We start from the raw sequence: 20,537 nt of genomic DNA, 5'->3' as shown, positions 1-20,537 counted from the left end.
GTAAGTTCATCATGCTCGATTAGGAGTAATTTCATCATCACAATACAAATTTGCAGCACTCATTGGGTTCAAATTATCATTAGAGGAGCATTGAAAATTAAAATGACCCACTTCATGGCAAACTTCACAAATAAAAGGATAGAGGGCACAAACTTTTTTACCAAGATCATCTAGAGCCCTAAACCACTTTCTAGTTTTTTCATTAGCATGATGGATACAATATTCATCTTTGATTTGATTAATTCCACAAGGTCTATGTATTCCACAAAAATTAACATGCTTATAGGAAATAACATTCTTAGGAGTTTGAGCATGCTCATTACAATAATTAACAACAATTTCATTCTTCATGCAAGCCTCTTTAAAAGGTTCATGATACTTATCAAAATTCTTTTTAGGCAATTCAAAATGAGAAGCAAAGGCTTTATAAAGATTTGCAGCAACTTGAGAGTCAAGACCATAAGTAGCACTAATATTTCGAAATTTATCGGTATCCATAAAAGTTTCAATGCATTCATAATCATAATTTATACCGACTCTTTACCTTTGTCGTTCTCCCAATCTTCAGCCGTTCTCCTTAATCCGATCAAGAAGGTCCCTTTTAAACTCTTCTTTGTTGCGCGTGAATGATCCAGAACAAGTAGCATCCAAGCAAGGTCTTATCTTGAAAAGAAAGTCTTGCATAGAAATTATCAATGATGATATTACTCTGGAAGCTCATGATTGGGGCATTTGAGCATTAAATACTTCAATCTCTCCCATGCTTGGGCAATACTCTCTCCATCATGAGGCCAGAAATTATATATTCGGTTTCGGTCTTTGTGAATTTCACTTGGAGGATAGAATTTAGAATAAAATAGATGCACAATATCCTTCCAATCAAGAGAATGCTCATCCTTCAGCAAGCTTATGCCAATGCGCCGCTTTACTGCACAACGACATGGAGAATAATTTCTTCTTCACTTCATCCATAGAGATACCCGCACACTTGAATAACCCGCATAATTCATGCAAAAACAATGAATGATCTCCAGGATGCACAAGCTCCATCCCCTTCATAGCGGTTATCCATAACACGTTCAATAATTTTCATAGGTATTTTATATGGAGATACTTTCAGTAGGTGCATTTAAAATATCACAAGCATCATTAGAGTTATCGCATATGGGAGATAAAGTATTATCGTAGCAAATTTTCCCCCTAAAGATGGGAAGCTAAAAAGTTCACAAAAACTAGCTTCCCCAAGCTTAGACTTCTCCATAGCATTAGCAGTAATTGCATTCATACTAATAACATCGCTACTAGCATGCAAATGAGGTCCCATTGGTTTTTTAATGTTCGCACCAAACAATTCTAAATCAGGAAAAAGATTAAAAAGCTCACTAAATTTTTTGTTGTTTTCCATTATGCCTAACTAGTGTAAACAAGAAACAAAAAGATGCAATTGCAGGATCTAAAGGAAATAGCTTCGAGCACAAACACAATGGCGCCGTAAAAGTAGCGTTAGCACTGGAACCGGAGTATGAGTGCCTTTTACCTTTCCTCCCCGCAACGGCGCCATAAAAATAGCTTGATGTCTACGTTCCCCTCCTTTTCTCGTAGACAAGTGTTGGGCCTCCAAGAGCAGAGGTTTGTAGAACAAGCAGCAAGTTTTCCCTTAAGTGGATCACCCAAGGTTTATCGAACTCAGGGAGGAAGAGGTCAAAGATATCCCTCTCATGCAACCCCGCAACCACAAAGCAAGAAGTCTCTTGTGTCCCCAACACACCTAATAGGTGCACTAGTTCGGCGAAGAGATAGTGAAATACAGGTGGTATGAATAAGTAGTAGCAACGGCACGTAGCAAGTTGCTTTGCCTAGGATAGTAAACAAGCAGTAGTAATGCGCAGCAGTAGTAACGCAATGAAACAAAGCAAGAAACAAGCAACGATAGCAGTATTTAGGAACAAGGCCTAGGGATTAGACTTTCACTAGTGGACACTCTCAACATTGATCACATAACAGAATAGATAAATGCATACTCTACACTTTTGTTGGATGATGAACACATTGCGTAGGATTACACGAACCCTCAATGCCGGAGTTAACAAGCTCCACAATAATGCTCATGTTTTAGTAACCTTTAGTGTAAGATAGATCAACAGACTAAACCAAGTACTAGCATAGCATGCACACCGTAACCTTCATGCATATGTAGGAGGAATAGATCACATCAATATTATCATAGCAATAGTTAACTTCGCAATCTACAAGAGATCATGATCATAGCATAAACCAAGTACTAACACGGTGCACACACCTGTCGCCTTTACACACGTGCAGGAGGAATAGAACTACTTTAATAACATCACTAGAGTAGCACATAGATGAATTGTGATACAAAACTCATATGAATCTCAATCATGTAAAGCAGCTCATGAGATTATTGTATTGAGGTACATGGGAGAGAGATGAACCACATAGCTACAGCGAAGCCCTCAGCCTCGGGGTGGATTACTCCCTCCTCATCATGGAGGCAGCGATGGCGGTGAAGATGGCGGTGAAGACGGCGGTGGAGATGGCTCCGGGGGCAATTCCCCGTCCCGGCAGGGTGCCGGAACAGAGAGTTCTGTCCCCCGAATTTGACTTTCGCGATGGCGGCGGCTCTGGATGGGTTTCCGTCTCGTGGTTCTTTTTTTTCGATGTTTTTAGGTCACGAAGGCTTATATTGGCGAAGAATCGGAGTCGGAGGGGCCACGGGCTGCCCAAACCATAGGGGGGCGCCCCTCGGCCGCGCGGGTGTGGTGTGGGCCCCCCGGCACCTCTCCGGCCCTTCTCCGGTGCTCCGGAAGCTTCGCGAAATTATAAGATCCCCGGAATTGATTTCGTCCGATTCCGAAAATATTTCCTTACTAGGATTTCGAAACCAAAAACAGCAGAAAACAAAGAACCGGCCTTTCGGCATCTCGTCAATAGGTTAGTTCCGGAAAACGCATAAAAATGATATAAAGTGTGAACAAAACATGTTGGTATTGTCATAAAACAAGCATGGAACATCGGAAATTATAGATACGTTGGAGACGTATCAGCCGCTTCGCCGGATCCGTCTTCCACCGCATCGGATCTTGCTCACCGACACCGCTGTGCATGAACCGGATCTGCTTCACCGGCGCCGTGCATGATCTAAACTCTTCTACTGTCGCTTTTCTATTGCTTGCCTCGCAAGTTCTTGTTTAATCTTGGGGGAACTTGTTTGTGCTAACGACGCGCCGTTACTTTTTTGCGTATGAGATGAGTAACCATGAAGTGTAATGGCCGTCTCTCCAACCCCAAGTAGCACATGTTGCGTACTTCATCACCGGATCTATCAACCCAGGAAGATCTGTTGTGACTCCCACAGAGTGCTTCTCCTAATGTAAGTCCCTTGTTTTAGCGCCATGTTCTATGTTCAGATGCTTGTTTGTCTGAAGCTCTTTTAGTTCATTCCTAGCTATGACCGTAACACGTTGCTATTTTCAACTTCATTGCTAACTTTAAGCGATTGAACATTTTGGTTTGCATTCCCCGCTCTGTAGATGTAGCCATCATAACTTCTATCTTGCTGCGATCGTTGTTACAAAAATTATAGGTATTATAGTAACATCCTCGCTATTATTTAGTTCATGGCCAATTTTAAGTAATTGCACATGTTGGTTCGCATTCCCTGCTCTATAGCTTTTGGCATCGTAACTTCTATATTTGGTTTACATTCCCTGCTCTGTAGATCTAGCCATCATAACTTTATCTTGGTCAGTCGTTGTTACAAAAATTATGGCCTGCTACTATGTTGTTTGTGCCAATTTTTTACTCCATGAACATGTTGGCTTGCATTCCCTGTACTACAGGTGATTCCATTGTTTTGTATCTAGTTCATTGTAAGCTAACAAAGTAAGGACTTAGTTTGGCATGCTATCACTCTGCTATCTAGCTCCGTAGTACAAATAAACTTGTCATACTACTAGATAATAATTTTGCGTGCCATCTTGTTCTTCAAAAGCTGCATTATTGACTTGTTTCTCTGACTTGGCATGACGCTCACATATGGAAAGCTGAACATATTGGTTTGCATTCCCTCTTATACAAGTTCACAGGTGATCCCACTATATTCCGTATCTGGTCCATCCTAAGCTCCAGCATTAACTATCCTCTATGTGTTGCTCATTACAAGTTTATATCCCGAAACATCTTGATTTGCATCCCCTTCACTATAAGTTCAGGAGTATTATTTAGTTCACGGCCAAAATGAAGTAATTGCACTTGGCACATGTTGGTTCACATTCCCTCCTCTTTAGCTTTTGCCATCGTAACTTCTATTTTTGGTTTACATTCCCTGCTCCGTAGATGTAGCCATCATAACTTCATCTTGCTCGGCCGTTGTTACAAAATTTATAGCTTCTGCTACTATGTTGTTCATGCCAATTTTGTACTCCCCGAACATGTTGGTTTGCATGGGACTCGACAAGTAGTAAGTCTGTCTGCTTCATTCTAACATGCTCTGTTATATTGGATGTTGGTATGCGGCATGCACTCTTTGTTTGCTTATTGTGCGCATTACAATGATCGGGTTATAACGACGAAATGATGAGTTCCAAATTCTTTGGCAAACAATATTGTAGTGTCTTTGCCTTTCCATTGTTGCTGTCTTAACTTGTAATGTCTTTGTTTCAGATATAGGTGCTGCATGGACAACTTAAAACATTGCTGGATCCCTTCATTGTATTGCTAGGTTTAATTACCATTCAATTTCTCTGGGTTCTGTAATATTTTTTCAATGCCTTGCACTCGATGTAATATTTAGTTAGTTTTTATAGTTCTTTCGCGCATTTTTTCTTTGGTGCTTGTGGTAAGTGAGGCTATCCGACAGAAATCAATGCTGCATAAATATTCTCAGTATCTAAATCACGAATTCCCATCCCTTAAACGGCCCAATTAAGCGAAATCACATATGTGCCGGCCCGCAAAATCCTAAAGCGCCTATTACGCCGCATATAAACAGCAACTAAACGGGCTGGCCCACTTACTTATTGGGCCACCCCACTTGATTTATCGTGGATATTGGGCCGGCCCACTTGCTTTAAGGTGGACCCCACCCACTACCGGGCCGGCCACTAACTAGTTGGGCCAGCCCAATTGCTTTTGTGGTGGACCCCACATACTAAATGGGCCGGCCCTTTAAGACGAAAGTGGGACCCACTCGTGTTTTTGGCCCGACCCACTACCGTGTTGGGCCGGCCCACTTGCTATATGGTGGACCCCACATACAAAATGGGCCGGCCCTTTAACAGAAAGTGGGACCCACCCGTGTTTTTGGCCCGGCCCACTAGCCTGTTGGGCCGGCCCACTTGCTATATGGTGGACCCCACATACTAAATGGGCCGCCCTTTAACGAGAAAGTGGGACCCACCGGTGTTTTGGCCCGCCCACTATCTTGTTGGGCCGGCCCACTTGCTATATGGTGGACCCCACATACTAAATGGGCCAGCCCTTTAACTGGAAAGTGGGACCCACTCGTGTTTTTGGCCCGGCCCACTATCTTGTTGGGCCGGCCCACTTGCTATATGGTGGACCCTACATACTAAATGGGCCGGCCTTTTAACAGAAAGTGGGACCCACCGTGCTTTAGGCCCGGCCCATCGGCTTGTTGGGCCAGCCCATTTGATCTAATGTGGACCCCACGTACTAAATGGGCCGGCCCGATAGCAGGAGAGTGGGACCCACATGCTAATTGGGCCGGCCCACTAACTTATTGGGCCGGCCCAGTTGCTTTAATGTGGACCCCACTTTGTAAATGGGCCGGCCCGATAACAGGAAAGTGGGTCCCACATGTCTTGTGGGCCGGCCCTTTTGCCTGTTGACCCGGTCAAACGAGTGCATTCGGCCCGGCCCACATGCTTAGTGGGTCGGCCCATTAGAGTTTTGACCAGCCAACCTTAGAGGTTAGGCCCGGCCCACGTAACTAATGGACCAGCCCAGCCTATATAGTTGACCGGTCAAATTAAGTCGGCTGGCCCGGCCCGCAAACTTAATGGGCCGGCCCGCTTAAGACGTGGCAGGCCTCGTGTGGGCCTACCATCTACCACGGGGTTTCAGCCGGTTAACGCCGTTAACCGCGCGAATCGGCGTCCGCCACGTGTCGGCTTGCATGACGTCGGAGTCAACGGGCTCCCGGAAACACTTGCGCAACGGTCCGATTTTCCGTGGCGGAAGGGCGCCCAAGCGCGACGGACCGAAAAAGCGTCGTTGGACTTTGCCTGACGCAGTTTCCACAACAGAACCCATATCGTCGGGTTAGGCCCATAGGCGACGAAAAATACCCCTTAGCGGACGATTTTGAGACGTTGTCTATCAGAACTTTTCTTGTAGTGCTTCTCACAGGTGGGGCTTCTCGGGGTGGTCGGAGACGCTCAAGGCATGATCGATCTAGTGACGAGTTTGCACCCAATGCACCTCGCAAGTCCGTCACTTCAAGGCGGAAGAACAAGGATGTGAGGGAGAACTACAAGGCCATGGACCCGACCTCTTATTCAGCTATCCGCATGAAGAACTGGTATGAAGATGTCCCAAGAGATGAAGAGATAGAGGGCAGGAGATACTGGTGCATGGAGCAGGAGTTCATCTACAAGGACATCTATGAGCCCATGAAGAATCTGAGACCCATGCAAGCTATCGATGTGGACATTCTGGCTGAAAACAATCACTTTGAAGATGCAATCTGGGTAGGCTGGAAGGATGGGCTTGCTTGATATCATGAAGATTCAATGTGACTATAGCCCAGATTTGGTGAAGCAATTCTTTGCCACTTTGGCAATCAAGAAAGATGAGGAACGCACTATGGAATGGATGATCGGCTCCACTCATCGCAATGCCACTCTACGCCAATTTGCTGGTTTTCTTGGAGTTCCTGTTGATGGGCGTCGTCGCCTTCATGGACCACAAAAGACAGATAAGAATGCTCTTGTGCATCTCTATACCTCAGCGGGGAAAATTGGTCTTGCTAAGGGACTGCTTCCCATATACAGTCAGTTGCTTCGGTTCTTTCGGGCAACCATTTTCCCAAGTGGTGGTAACAATGATGCTCTCCGGGGAGCCCTTGTGGACCTAATGCACCTCAGCTATAAGTGTGCTCGTGATGCTACTGAGGAACGGAACTACACTCTTGATGTCATGGACTTTATCTTCCATGAGATCCATGATGCCATGGTCTCCCGGACCACCATACCCTATGCACCCTACATTCAGCTTCTCATCAACAACTCTGTGGCTGTGGTTGGTGAAGACTTGAGTGGGTATCCTTTGGTGAAGCACCATGTCAAGAAGGCCTACAGGCTTAAGCCAGTCTCTTCTGATGTACCTGCTCCTGACACTTTCATGGGTGATGCTCGTTCTACTGGTTTTGCTCCTGCTCGTCATCCTGATGTCCCGGCTATGAGGAAGCAAGTGAGCCGGCTTAGTTGGTTTCAGCGTCACATCCTTTGCATGAACATTGAGATCCATAAGGAGAACTATGCGGCTAGCCGAGAGCGTTATGAGATTAAGCATACTCAGCGGTTATTCTTCACAAGCTCGGTGGTGATCAAGGACCCTCGCCTCGGCCTCCAGCTCACCAGGGTTACGATGGATGGCACTCTGCACAGGTTCCATGGAGTGATCTTGATGATTGCCTTCAAAGGTCCAACACCTCTCGCCGCTCTCCGGATGCACCTGACACTGATGAGGAAGAAGAGGAAGCGGCATACCAGTCCGATGATGAAGAAGCCTCCGAGTGATTCCCATGGGACGTGTAGCATCGCGCTTGTCCCCTTTTTGGCGTCTCGATGTCAAAGGGGGAGAAGTGTTCTATTAGGATTCTCGGGGATTTGCATGGTTTGGGCACAATCATATGCGTTTATCATTCTTATATTGCTTGTGTTCCCTCTTTGAACTATTTGGTTTGTTTGTGTGCCGTTCAAAACTATGTGCTATGTGGTGTGAGACATTGTCATGGTTTTCGGATTTCTATTTGTTGAGATCAAGGATATTACATTATGTGTGATGCTATATCTCCGTATTATATATCTACACATGGGTATGATTTCTTACATCCTATCTCAACTTCTTATTTGTCGATGTCTATGTGTTAGAGCTCATGTTGGGTACCTCTTGTGTTGAGGCACCTCTCTCCTATGTGTTGTGTATTTGTATTCAAATGCAAATTACTTATATGCCCACATGTAGGGGGAGTGATTCCCTTGCAAATCGGTATATTGTCATCAAACACCAAAAAGGGGGAGATTGAAAGAACATCTCTCACATTATGTTTTGTGTGTTTGATGTCAATATATGTGATACACTAATGTTTGTTTAAGTGGTACAGGGATTACATAGATATTAATTCATGTGTGTTGGATTTGGTCGTCTGTCAAAAGTAATCAGAAAAAGTTGGCCAGGCCGGATAATCCGGGCCGGATATTGTTGAAATATCCGGCCCCCTGTTTTTGGCTAAGTCTCTGAGGAAAAGCAGCGCAGTATAGGGGCCGGATTTTTGCCCGGATATTGTCCCGTTATTGTACCTGGGCCGGAATATCCGGGCCGGATATTTTGGAAATATCCGGCCCCCTCGATTTTGGCTAAGGACTGGAAGAAAATCAAGTCTGGCATTGGGCCGGACATTTGGCCGGATAAAGTCACAGTTTTGTCCCGAAGGCCGGATTATCCGGGGGGCGGATTATCCGACCCTTACTTAGGCCGGAATATCCGGCCCCCCGGAAGCTGCAACGGCTCATTTTTGAGGGGAGGTATAAATACCCCCTTCTTCTACCTTGGTTGCTTGCTCAATCATTACACAAGAAATCTGCCAAGCCACCTCCATTAGAGCCACCTCAAGAAAGTCAAGATTTGCAAGATCTCCTTCCTCCCCCAACCAAAGCTCTTGATCTTTGGAGATTCGAAGGAGAAGACACCGATCTACATCCTCACCGAAGCGTTCTTCATTTCCCCTCACTTGTTTGAGGGATCTCATGCTAGTGTTCCTATTTGGTTCCCTAGTTGATTTGTTGTTGATGTGTTGTTGTTGATTGTTGTATTGTTACAGATTTGGGAGCCTCCAATTTGGTTGTGGATGTGTGCCCCAAGAACTTTGTAAAGGCCCGGTTTCCGCCTCGAGGAAATCCCTTAGTGGAAGTGGGCTAGGCCTTCGTGGCGTTGCTCACAGGAGATCCGAGTGAAGCCTTCGTGGCTGTTGGTTTGGCTTGCGTAGCAACCACACTCCTCCAAACGTAGACGTACCTTCTTGCAAAGGAAGGGAACTACGGGAATCATCTCCGTGTCATCGCGTGCTCCACTCTCGGTTACCTCTATCCCACTCTATCTCCTATTGCGTAGCTATATCTTGCTTAGTTGATATCCTTGTCATATAGGTATATTCACTTAGTTGCATATCTAGAGAATTTACCTTTGTGTCAAGCCTAAGTTGAAAAAGAACTAAAAATTGGTTAGCACCTATTCACCCCCCCCCCTCTAGGTGCGGCATACGATCCTTTCAGTGTCACCCTACGGTTCGCGAACTATGCGGACATGGTTGAGTACTCACTCCGACCAATAACCAATAGTGGGATCTGGAGATCCATAATGGCTCCCACATATTCAACGATGACTTTTAGTGATCGAATGAACCATTCACATACGATACCAATTCCCTTTGTCACGCGACATTTTACTTGTCCGAGGTTTGATCATCGGTATCACTCTATACCTTGTTCAACCTCGTCTCCTGACAAGTACTCTTTACTCGTACCGTGGTTTGTGGTCTCTTATGAACTTATTCATATGCTTGCAAGACATTAGACGACATTCCACCGAGAGGGCCCCGAGTATATCTATCCGTCATCGGGATGGACAAATCCCACTGTTGATCCATATGCCTCAACTCATACTTTCCGGATACTTAATCCCACCTTTATAACCACCCATTTACGCAGTGGCGTTTGATGTAATCAAAGTACCTTTCCGGTATAAGTGATTTACATGATCTCATGGTCGAAAGGATTAGGTAACTATGTATCGAAAGCTTATAGCAAATAACTTAATGACGTGATCTTATGCTACGCTTAATTGGGTGTGTCCATTACATCATTCATATAATGATATAACCTTGTTATTAATAACATCCAATGTTCATGATTATGAAACTAATCATCTATTAATCAACAAGCTAGTTAAGAGGCATACTAGGGACTCTTTTTTGTTTACATATCACACATGTATCAATGTTTCAGTTAATACAATTATAGCATGGTATATAAACATTTATCATAAACATAAAGATATAAAATAACCACTTTTATTATTGCCTCTTGGGCATATCTCCAACAATGTGATTTTTCAGAGTTGGAATCAACTCAAAATGTAGTATGGTTGATTTTATAAAAAAGTTTGAAGTTTGAAAAGGTACTGCCTTGTTATTTTTATTGTAGGTGCTCTGCAATGAATCAAGGGTTGAGACCAGTGGGGTTGGCTAGATCTTTTCATCTACTTTCACACAAAATTTGAATCAACTCACTTGGCTTGGTAGATTTGTTTTTATTCAATTTGGAACAAAGCACCAGTATTCAAATAGGGTTAAAACTAATTAAACTAAATTTGAATAGGTGGGCTTCGGCGGGAAACTAAACGGGCCAGAGACAAAGCAAAACGGGCCGGCCCAGCAGCGCATCTCGCACGCGCGGGCGGCCTGACAACGGGCCCCACTCGTCAGGGACTATTAAAATCCGAATCGGTATGTTTGAACGGGGGCCGTAGGATTAGAAAGAGGATCGACGGCCGAGGCTCGTCGTCCTCGATGGCGAGATCAAACCCTACTGGCGGCAAACCTAGGGGATCGGAGGCTCACCGGAGGTCCGGCGAGGGTTGGCGAGGTGGTAGGTCGGCGTTGTCGATGACGGCGAAGCTCCTGGTACCGGTGGCAGCGCCTGGGGTGGCTCCAATCTTCAGCTCCTTCTGCGACGGCTCTGGCGGTTCTCCGGCGATCGATTGGGGCACGGTGGGCTAAATTGGGCAGGGGCTTGCTCGAGGAGGCTCGGTGAGGAGAGGGAAGAGGAATGGCGTGAAGAAATTGAGAAGGGGAGGCCTCCTTTTATAGGGTCGACGAGGTGTTGCGGGGTGTCACGGTGGCGGACGGTGAGGTGATGCTACGGGCGACTAAGGGCGTGGGCGAGGACGCGGCGCTGTTCTTGCCGTCATGGCGATCATCATGAGCTTGATTGCTTAGCGAATGGAGGTCAAACGCGATCAGGAGCGTGACGTGTCTGGCGGTACCGTGGCGGACATCAGCGACGAGGACGACAACGACAGGGCACGGGAGAGAGAGGGGGCATGTCTGGCGTCTTCTTGGTGTCTTGGTGGTGCTCAGGGTAGGCGCTGAGGTCAAGGCGAGGACTGAGTCGACGGGGCGAGCGCGTGCTCTGGCGTGCCCGTGCGTCACGACCATGCCGGTCCTGGCGTCACAAGGTGACCTGGGCACGTACTGGCCTGGGTTGTGCTGGTCTCTCCTTGGCCAAGGGCTGGTACTAGCGTGCTCAGTAGAGAGAGGGGAAGCTCCAGGACATGCTGATGTAGGTCAGAGGTGAGAGGAGAGGGGAGTTGGCATGGTGGTTGGCATGTGAGTGACATAGGCCTAGTTTGGTCCTTTTTCTCCTTTGAACAATGGTGCAAATGCATGGCTTATTCCAGGTGGTGCAAGGGAGAGTGAGTGGTGACATAAGCACTGAGGGTTTATGCAAAAATCCATTGGATTTTAGTGTGTATGCTCAAATCCAAATTGTGCACATAAAGTGTTTGATGAAATGGCCGAAAGAGATTTGAATTTGAATTTTGCCAAACTCTTTTATGGGTGTGAATGAAATAAAGTTTGGCACCTCTTGATGTCCTTGGTTTGAAAATTGGAGAAGGTTTGGTAGACATCAAATTTGGGTTGATCTAGAATCTGTTTCAATGTTGCCACTTTGGATGCCATTCAAAATCATTTGAATTTGAATCAGCAAGGTTGGCCAACACCAAGTTGTTCACTTTTGTGTGTACTATAGATCTGGTCAAAAATATTGGGAGGTTTGGTTTAGAAAATAATAACCAAAGGGGTTCAAAGTGGGCATCATGTTAAAATTGTCACAAGTGACCATTATCACATGTGCTAGGGTTTTTCATTTTCTTTTCTTTTGTTTTGATATTCTTTGACCAAAAGTCATTGTTTTGGGTTCATTGAGTGTTAGGTTAAGTTTTTAATGGTTTCAAACCATTTAAGTCAAGGATACATGGCATAGGCTCGTATTTGCAAGTATGGCCATTTTCTTACATATGCTTTACTTCTATTTTATTTTCTTTTCTTTGTTCCTCTTTTATTTTGAAAAGGGGTAGCGTTTAGGGTTTAGAACATGTTCAACACTTCAAACAAACAATCATGGCAAAAGCAATCATTCCCTAATTCACCTAATAGAAACGATTTTGAAAAAGGCAAGTTTTTGTTGACTCTAAATTTTTGATAAATGGAAATTGATTCTTCTTTGTTTTGAAATTTTGGGGTGTTACAAGGAGGCACTCCTTGGATCCCTCTCACGCCGTGAAGATGATCTGCCTGACGCATGTCTTCATTGATCTTGGTCAGAGGGTTGAATTCTAGAAGACTTCGCCGGGGAAACTCCAAATCGACGACATGCTTGGAGTTTGCAGGATCGGATGAGTTTCGGTCGTGGGCAACTACGTTTTTTCTGACCGTTTGGTTTTAGAGGGAACGATACGAAGTTTTGCAGTCTGTGTCATCATAGGACATGTCATAGTTCCATAGTGAAGTAAGTCGCGGAGAATGGCATGAAAGCCGAGATCTGAGAACTAGCAATGGTGGTTCGAGTCCCGGTGGCCAGGAGGTTCTGGCTTGGTGTTTCGTGACTCGGAGCAATGGCATTGGAAAGTGGGGGCGACAACACATGATAAATTCTGTGTCTAAACTTGCAGGTTGAAAATTCAAGGTCTGACCTTAATTGGTTGTGCCTGGCAATGTCCTTGTTGAAGGCATTGTTTTGTAAGCACAGATATTTTCCGAGGTGAAAACCTATGGTCGATGATCAGAGCGATGACGGTGCATGTGCGTTGTTCCCTTCTATGTGGCTTCGCTTTTGGAGAACATGGATTTCTGGTGTTGTCTTGGTGGTGTTTGAACCGCTATTACAAGAAATGGATCACTGTAGGGGGACTTTTATTTTTTGTAGTTCTTCTTTCTTTTTTAGATGTATGCATCCATATTTCCACAAAGGCACTGTGTTTTTGTAAAGGCTGGGTGTAATTGGTATCTTCCCGATATTAATATATTTCTTTTATCAAAAAATCCCAACACGTCATGCCCCTATTGGTGTTAGACCATTTGGACAAGAAAACTAAATGCATTATTGTGCTCAGACATTGCCTCGAGGATAAGTTTCATCCTCGATGGTGCGAGAGTGTCAGCGTGACATTGTGTGTGTAATGAGGACATCTCCATCGCCCCGAAGCAAACACACACAAAGTGATCGTTTGCATCGGCACAGGCCAAAAATGGGTCTGCCCCCAGCCCATCGGTACGACGCAAACGTGGTCCAGATTTAGGGTTAGAATACATCTGGAAGGATGCGAGAAGAATCAGTGTGCGTCCTTCTCTTCATCCTACATGGCCCGCCCACCAATGGCACACAAGCCACTTCCACTCCCACCACCCCAAAATATCGTACTCAGGCGGCGGCAAAAACCCTATCTAGCGATGGACGCCGTCGTCTCCACCATGGAAGCTGACGAAGCCACCGCAAATACCAGTCCAGTCGGCCAAGATACCGCACCTACGGCAGGCTCAAAGTGTGTCATCTCCGCCGGCTGTGAGACGAAGCTCAAGGTGCCCAAGAAGGTGTTGACTAAGGAGGAGAAGCTCGTCCAGACCAAGAAGCGATGGGACCGGAGCGCCAAGGCACGACCAAGGGAAACACAACAAGCCGCCGATGCCGCCACAAGGGTGGCCGTGTCGATCGCCTTGGATATGGAGGCCAAAGCAAACGCCCATGTGAGGCTAGTGACTGTCGTGGACTCGTGGTGGAGGCCATGCTCCTCATCAAGCAAGAGGGGATCTCCAACCATGCTCCTCATTCCTCGTCAGTGAGCTCTGTAAGTTTCCAGCTAGCACGAACGCCTTTGCGACGAGCTTGCATCATCAATTTTTCTACCGATAACGCCCTCCCCCGATATGCAGGTCACATGTTGTCTCGTTCGACGCAAGCGGCTCGTCGCCTACTGGACCTTACGACGGGTTTCATGCCCCAAATCTAGATCTGAAGCGCATGCCGGGCGGGGACTTAGGTCTAGGCCACGTACGCAAGATCGAGCGGTGCCGCTAGAGAACATGCCGCCGCCGCGCAACCTGTATGCCGAAATGACTCATGATCCCCTGACGATGAATGTCCCGATATGCTCGATCTCTCTCTTTGTCTCTCTCTTTGTGTCTCTCTTGTGTCCTTTCAACATGCACCATATTCATCTGACGCCCGGTGAGCCGCATGCCTACTGGGCCAATCACGGTGAAGAATCCATACATGCACTGATCTACAGTGCCGTCTATGTCGCCGACGGCCTTGGGACACGGACACATGACCCTGGGATGCAGACCCAGTACCAAGGGATTGACATCGATGCAGAGCCATTGTTCGATGCCTATACATAGGCAACAGAACAAGCCACGGCCATCTGCGATGACGATGGTGAGGAATTTGAGGAGGGCGAGGACATCCTGGGGCCTGATGACGTGGGTGTTGGCAAGAAGAAGGGGAGAGCCATAGGACCGATGGCTTCTCTGACAAGGAGGGTCTCATGATCTGCGCTTCTCGGTTGTGGATTATCCAAGACTCTATATGCGGTGTCCAGCAAAAGGGCAAAGCATATTGGCAAAAGGTGGCCCAACAATATCACGAGAAACGGCTACACAAGCCCTTTGAGATTTGCAACACAGGCAACGAAGAGTCCTTCAAAAACAGGTGAAACTACATCAAACAAGAGACTAACAAGTTTTGCGCGGTGATCGACCATGTCGTTAGACACCCAAAGAGCGTCATCGGCGTTGTGGCAGTGGTAAGGGCGTTGCCATCATCATTCCATCAATGTACATGCCTTGGCATACCCAAAAATCCTAACATTTTCCATTTGTAGGTGCCCCGGGCCTTGGAGTATTTCAAGGCAAAATATAAGAAGGGCTACCACATGGTCCGTTCTTGGAATGTGCTGAAGGAGTCTCCCAAGTGGAGGCTAGGCTACGGAGCCTACAAGACCAGCATCAGGAATGGCACATCCGGGGCCACGATGGACATCGATGGAGAAGAAGATGCTCCTGGCAGAATGCGCTTCCATCTCGTCCCAGGGGCCACAAGTTCACCAAGGCCGATCTTGCCGCGAGGCAGCAACTATTGCATTGAGCGAGGCTTGAAGTCAGTTATGACCGAGTCTCGAGACACCATGGCCAAAAGGGACGAGAGGAAGCGCCGGGAGAAGGAGGCCTCTGTTGCCTCTATATCGACCTCACCAAACATGCCATAGAGGTACAAAGGCTTGACGTCGAGGCTAAGTCTCGCACCGAGGACAACCAGATCATGCTCGCCAACTTGAGCACTATGGATGCGGACCAACATTCTTGGTTCGAGAAGAAGCAAGCCGAAATCCGCCAACGGGCTGCCTGATCGCTCGTGTCTTCGTCATGAGCACTACGTCCTCCTTCTACCTTTGCTACTCATTCATGACTCTCTTATGCGTTTTTCGAACTTCAGTTGGTCCTGCGTGGCCTGCTATGTCAATTTTGCTGGTGTGCCTCTTTTGGACAAGCGTATTTTGAGACAGCTCAAAGTTTAAATGGAAAATGTCTCTTGAAATGCCCATTATGTGATGCATTTGTTTGATTCAAGAACACCTAGATCGGGAGGATAAAATGCGTCGGGGGTTCGACGCTAAAGCTGCCCCCGACGCAAATAGACATTTCTAGCCGGGCAGCCAATTTGGTATACGCGGCTCGATGCATAGAACGCATACGGTCACTTTTGGTGACCGAAATGTGTCAGACCGCTGGAGATGCCCTAAGTATGCAAGGAAATGTACTGAAATTAACAGCACTAACATTATGGGCTTACATGAAACAGAATTTATCTGGGGTTGAAGCACTACGTAATGAATGGAAATGCAAATGCTATTGACGACGCAATGCGCGTGGACAGAAGCTTCTTCACGCTATGGGCCGAGAGAATATCTTCAGGCCCACCTCTTAATGTCGTTATGGGCTGGGGGTTCCGTTTCACGGTCTGTGAGGTTGACAAATCAAAGCATGGGTACGCCCATGACCTACGTACATGTTGGCCATGATTCTGGAAAAAAACGCACACCTGATGCCGGCCATGCAAAACTGTTAACGATGGTAATGCCTGCCATATTCTTGGCATGAAACTATGAAAGCTACCTTCTCCCCTCTGAAAGCACTCTATTTTTTCCTCGACAGGCTTTTCATGAATTGTTTTTTGTTTTACCAGTCAATTGTTTGTTTAAAAGCCTATTGAAAGGAGAAGAGGGTGCCCATTGTCCATGCATCATTGCATTCGTAATACTCCCTCCGTCTGAATGAAACTTGTGTCAACTTTATCAAAATTTTGAGGTATTTAGATACGTCTAGATATGTCTAAATTTTAATAAAGTTGAGATAAGTTTCATTGGATGGAGAGAGTACATTGAATCTCGGAAATTCAATTCGGCTCCCGGGTGCACATGCTCCCTCTACCAACAAAACATATTTCAAAGTGTGGAAAATTTTTGAAAAAAATTCCACATGTACATCTCCATAATATATGTGTGTGCGTCAAGTTTCACGAAAAAATAATATTTTTTGTGACCTATGTAAAAAAGAGAAAACTTATCCTGTGAAAAGCATTGTTTTACGCACTGAATTTTGTCTTTTTTACACACGTCACATGATAAGTTCATTTTTTATGAAACGACTTTGTGAGCGCGTAGCACATGAATATGTATGTGCGAATTTTTTGTTTCAATTTTTTTGAAATTTAAAATATGTGTAAGATGCATTTTAAAATATAGGGAGCATATGCTCCCATGTTCCAAAACACCACTCCCGAAGTAATTAACCATGTTAGCATGAAAACATAGAAGCCGATGATAATAATAAAAGAACTAGACCATTGGAAGAAAGAACCACCATGGACCCGTTGTATTTTAATATTTGTAAAAAATGATTGTACTCGAAAGAGAACACTATTGGCACGGGAGGCGACAAAGAATGCAACTCAATGAGGCCTGGTATGTCACTCTGGTTTGTCTCAAAACAACTACACGAAGAACTGGCCAATCCATATAGTGGCGTGAGTCGGTCGTAGGGTTGCAAAGCGCACATCCTGCGGATCTGCATGTGGATATATCAAAAGTCAACTCGACCTCTCGCGTCGCTCCCGCGAGCCGCTGGGAGGAAACCCTAGCCACCGCCTCGCGCCCCACCCCTCCCCCTCTCCTCGCCGCCACCAGGGCGCGCTGGCGGGCGAAGCCCGACCAGCGTCGGCGGCGGCGGGGCTACGCGGGATGCCAGCGTGGAGCAGCGGCGTCGTGCTAGTGGCGGGCACGACGGCGCGGTGGCATGCATCGACGGCGGAGCTGTAGGTTCAGGGCGACGACGTGGTGGGCCTCGAGGTGTTGATGTTGGCGCTCGGGTCGACGGCGACCGTGGCTCCCAGATCTGGTTCGTCCTAGATCGTAGGGTGGATTCCCGCGTCTCCTGCCTCGGTGGCAGGGTGCCCACCCCCAGGCCTCGGTGTGCTGTCGTCTCGATGACAGTGGACGTGGGCCGATCCTTTCGCTGGCCGGCGTGGTGTTGGCGATGGTGTGTCTGCTTGTGGCATGTCGGCCTGTAGTGGTCAGTGGTGTGGCTGCGAGGGAAGTCACCTCTTTCTCAGCCATCAAGCCATCAGCATGCAACGGGGTGCCGGGTGAGCGCCATGGTTTCGCAGTGGCGGCCATGGTGGCGATGTGCTTCCCACCGGGGGGGGGGGGTGGCGTCGTGGCTGGATATCGAGCCCCTCTGTCCTGCCATCGGTGGCGGAGGACGCTGCTTCCTTCTGTACTTGTGTGCCCTATGGTTGTGCATATGGCAGCCATGGGTGCGGTCTCCCCTACGATGAGAGGTGAGCCGTGGCAGTTGTGGTGATGGCTTTCTCTTGCTGGTTGTCGGACTCCGGTGTCATGTCCTTGCCGGAGCTCTGTGGCGCGTTGAGGGCGCTCCATGCCTGAGTACTCCATGGGTGCATCTCCGCTTTGCGATACTCTTCGACTCCAGCTGGTGACACACATGCGTCGTGGCGTCGTCTCGGTCGCGCGCAACCTTTCGGCCACACCCTCGACGTAGATGGTCTCGGTGTGTAGTGTGGTCTCGGATGCGTGTTGCCCTTCGATTACGTCGATGATGCAGTGTCGTTGCTGGGTCTCGGTGGACCAAAGCTGTTCGATTGCTCCGGCGAGACCTCGAGCTGGGATGTCCCTCCTGTGTGTCCTCGTGGCTCTTCCTTGTAATCGATGTGCTTGGTCGCGATGAGTTCTTCTCATCGGCCAACCGTCCTTCAGGTTTGGGGGTGGCCACTTTTTCTTGGTCTTGTGTTGTGTTGGTGTTTTTTTTTTCTTTTTCTTCTTCACCGTTGTAACCCTGCGTATTTTGATTCATTTGAACCCATCTTACAGAGGCTAAAAAGTTTAGGCACTTGGCTGAATATATGTTCAGGTTTGCTTATGCCCGCCGTAGTCACAGTCAAAAAAAAATATATCAAAAGTCTAAAAGTTACAGTAGATTGATTTTTAGAACATCTATACGCAGATTTATGCGCGCTCATGCTTGCAGCCCTAGTCCTGCTAGTTGATCGGCTCAATGCAACAGATAAAGAAAAATGTTGGTTCTCATGAATAGCTGTCTCTGAGAGGCTCACATGCACATGCCTCCGAATATGAATATATGGTAGACACTAGATCAAGATGCTCTGATATCCTCTTCCGCATACATATATCGGATCAAACTGGGACCATCGTGCGCGATCTGGTTCAAGGCGATACTGTTGGCACCTGCGGTATTGTGTGCTTTACAGCTTCTGAGCTGCGTGTAGTTTACATGCTAGTTGTCTTGTTAATCTTAATCTTGAGTGGCCAGTTGATGCTGAATCAACATACATAGGTCTTTGTATTGCACGACAATGGTGGCCTGTTAATAGTATATCTGGCAAGATTTGGGCTGTTTTTCCGATAGGAAACAGTATAGTCATGTTCCTATTCCAATCATGTCACGTGACTAGCTCGCAATTGGGTTGGTCTCTGTTTTTTAGTGGACGCGTGCACATGCATCATGCATATTAGTCCCAAAGCTACGATACTGAAGTCCAAATGGATCAGATGCCACTTGAATTGGGACTTCAAAACCTTTACCTGTTGATTCAATGGTTGGAGTGGTCTGATTTTAATGTCTAGAAGAGAAAACGTAAAATATTTTTGTTTTCAATGATGTGGATGCGCTTTAAGATGACTTCCTGAACGTAATGAATGGAAGCTCATAGATGCTGTGTGGACTTCTTCATCATCTTTTCTAGTAGAAAAAAAAGCATTTCTTGTCATAATTTGTGATTGGTGTGAGTTGGAGTGAAAGGGAGTGGTATCTATAAAGATCCACAATTGAACTGATAATGAATATTTCAACATTCTCTCTCTATGTCCACACATCATATACAGTAGTTGTTTGTTTGTTTGTTTGTTTGTTTGTTTGTTTGTTTGTTTGTTTGTTTGTTCTTCTTTAATTATGATATTTCGATGGCCCTTTGCTTACTCTTCTTTATTATGTTTCGACATCGTTGAACTATACATAAAAAAAAGAAATATTATATAGATAAAAAGAACAAACTAGCTTGTTCTTGTGAATCAAAAAATGGTTGTAAATTAATCACAGATTGATCACTATGAATTCGTAAAATAAGTCACGAGTTTGAGCTTTATCATGGAGAAATGTATGTCCAAATTTTGTCAAAATGATGGGGAGGGGGATCCCCACCGGATGCGATATATGCTCGAAAGATAACAACATTATTACATGGTTGTTGCACAATTGGTGCATATACAAAACTGCTGGAATTTTGGGCATTTGGCATTTAGCCCATGGCCCATCATCAAATTCTAAAACTCACATGGCCCATTCCAAAAATCAGTGGCAACACTAGTGGTGGCTAAAGTTTAGTCCCACATTGCTAGTTGGGAGAGAGTTGGAGTGGTATATAAAGTGGGTTGTTCTAGTCCTAGTATGTGAGTGAGAAGAGAGAGAGCCTGATACGTCTCAATTTCTTATGTTCCATGCTATTTATATGACAATACTCACATGTTTTATATATACTTTACATCATTTTGATGCATTTTCCGGTACTAACCTATTAACAAGATGCCGAAGCGCCAGTTCCTGTTTTCTGCCGTTTTTT

Source organism: Lolium rigidum, chromosome 3 (genome assembly GCF_022539505.1).
Source record: "Lolium rigidum isolate FL_2022 chromosome 3, APGP_CSIRO_Lrig_0.1, whole genome shotgun sequence".
NCBI classification, from domain to species: domain Eukaryota; kingdom Viridiplantae; phylum Streptophyta; class Magnoliopsida; order Poales; family Poaceae; genus Lolium; species Lolium rigidum.
This window is presented reverse-complemented; position numbering follows the sequence as displayed.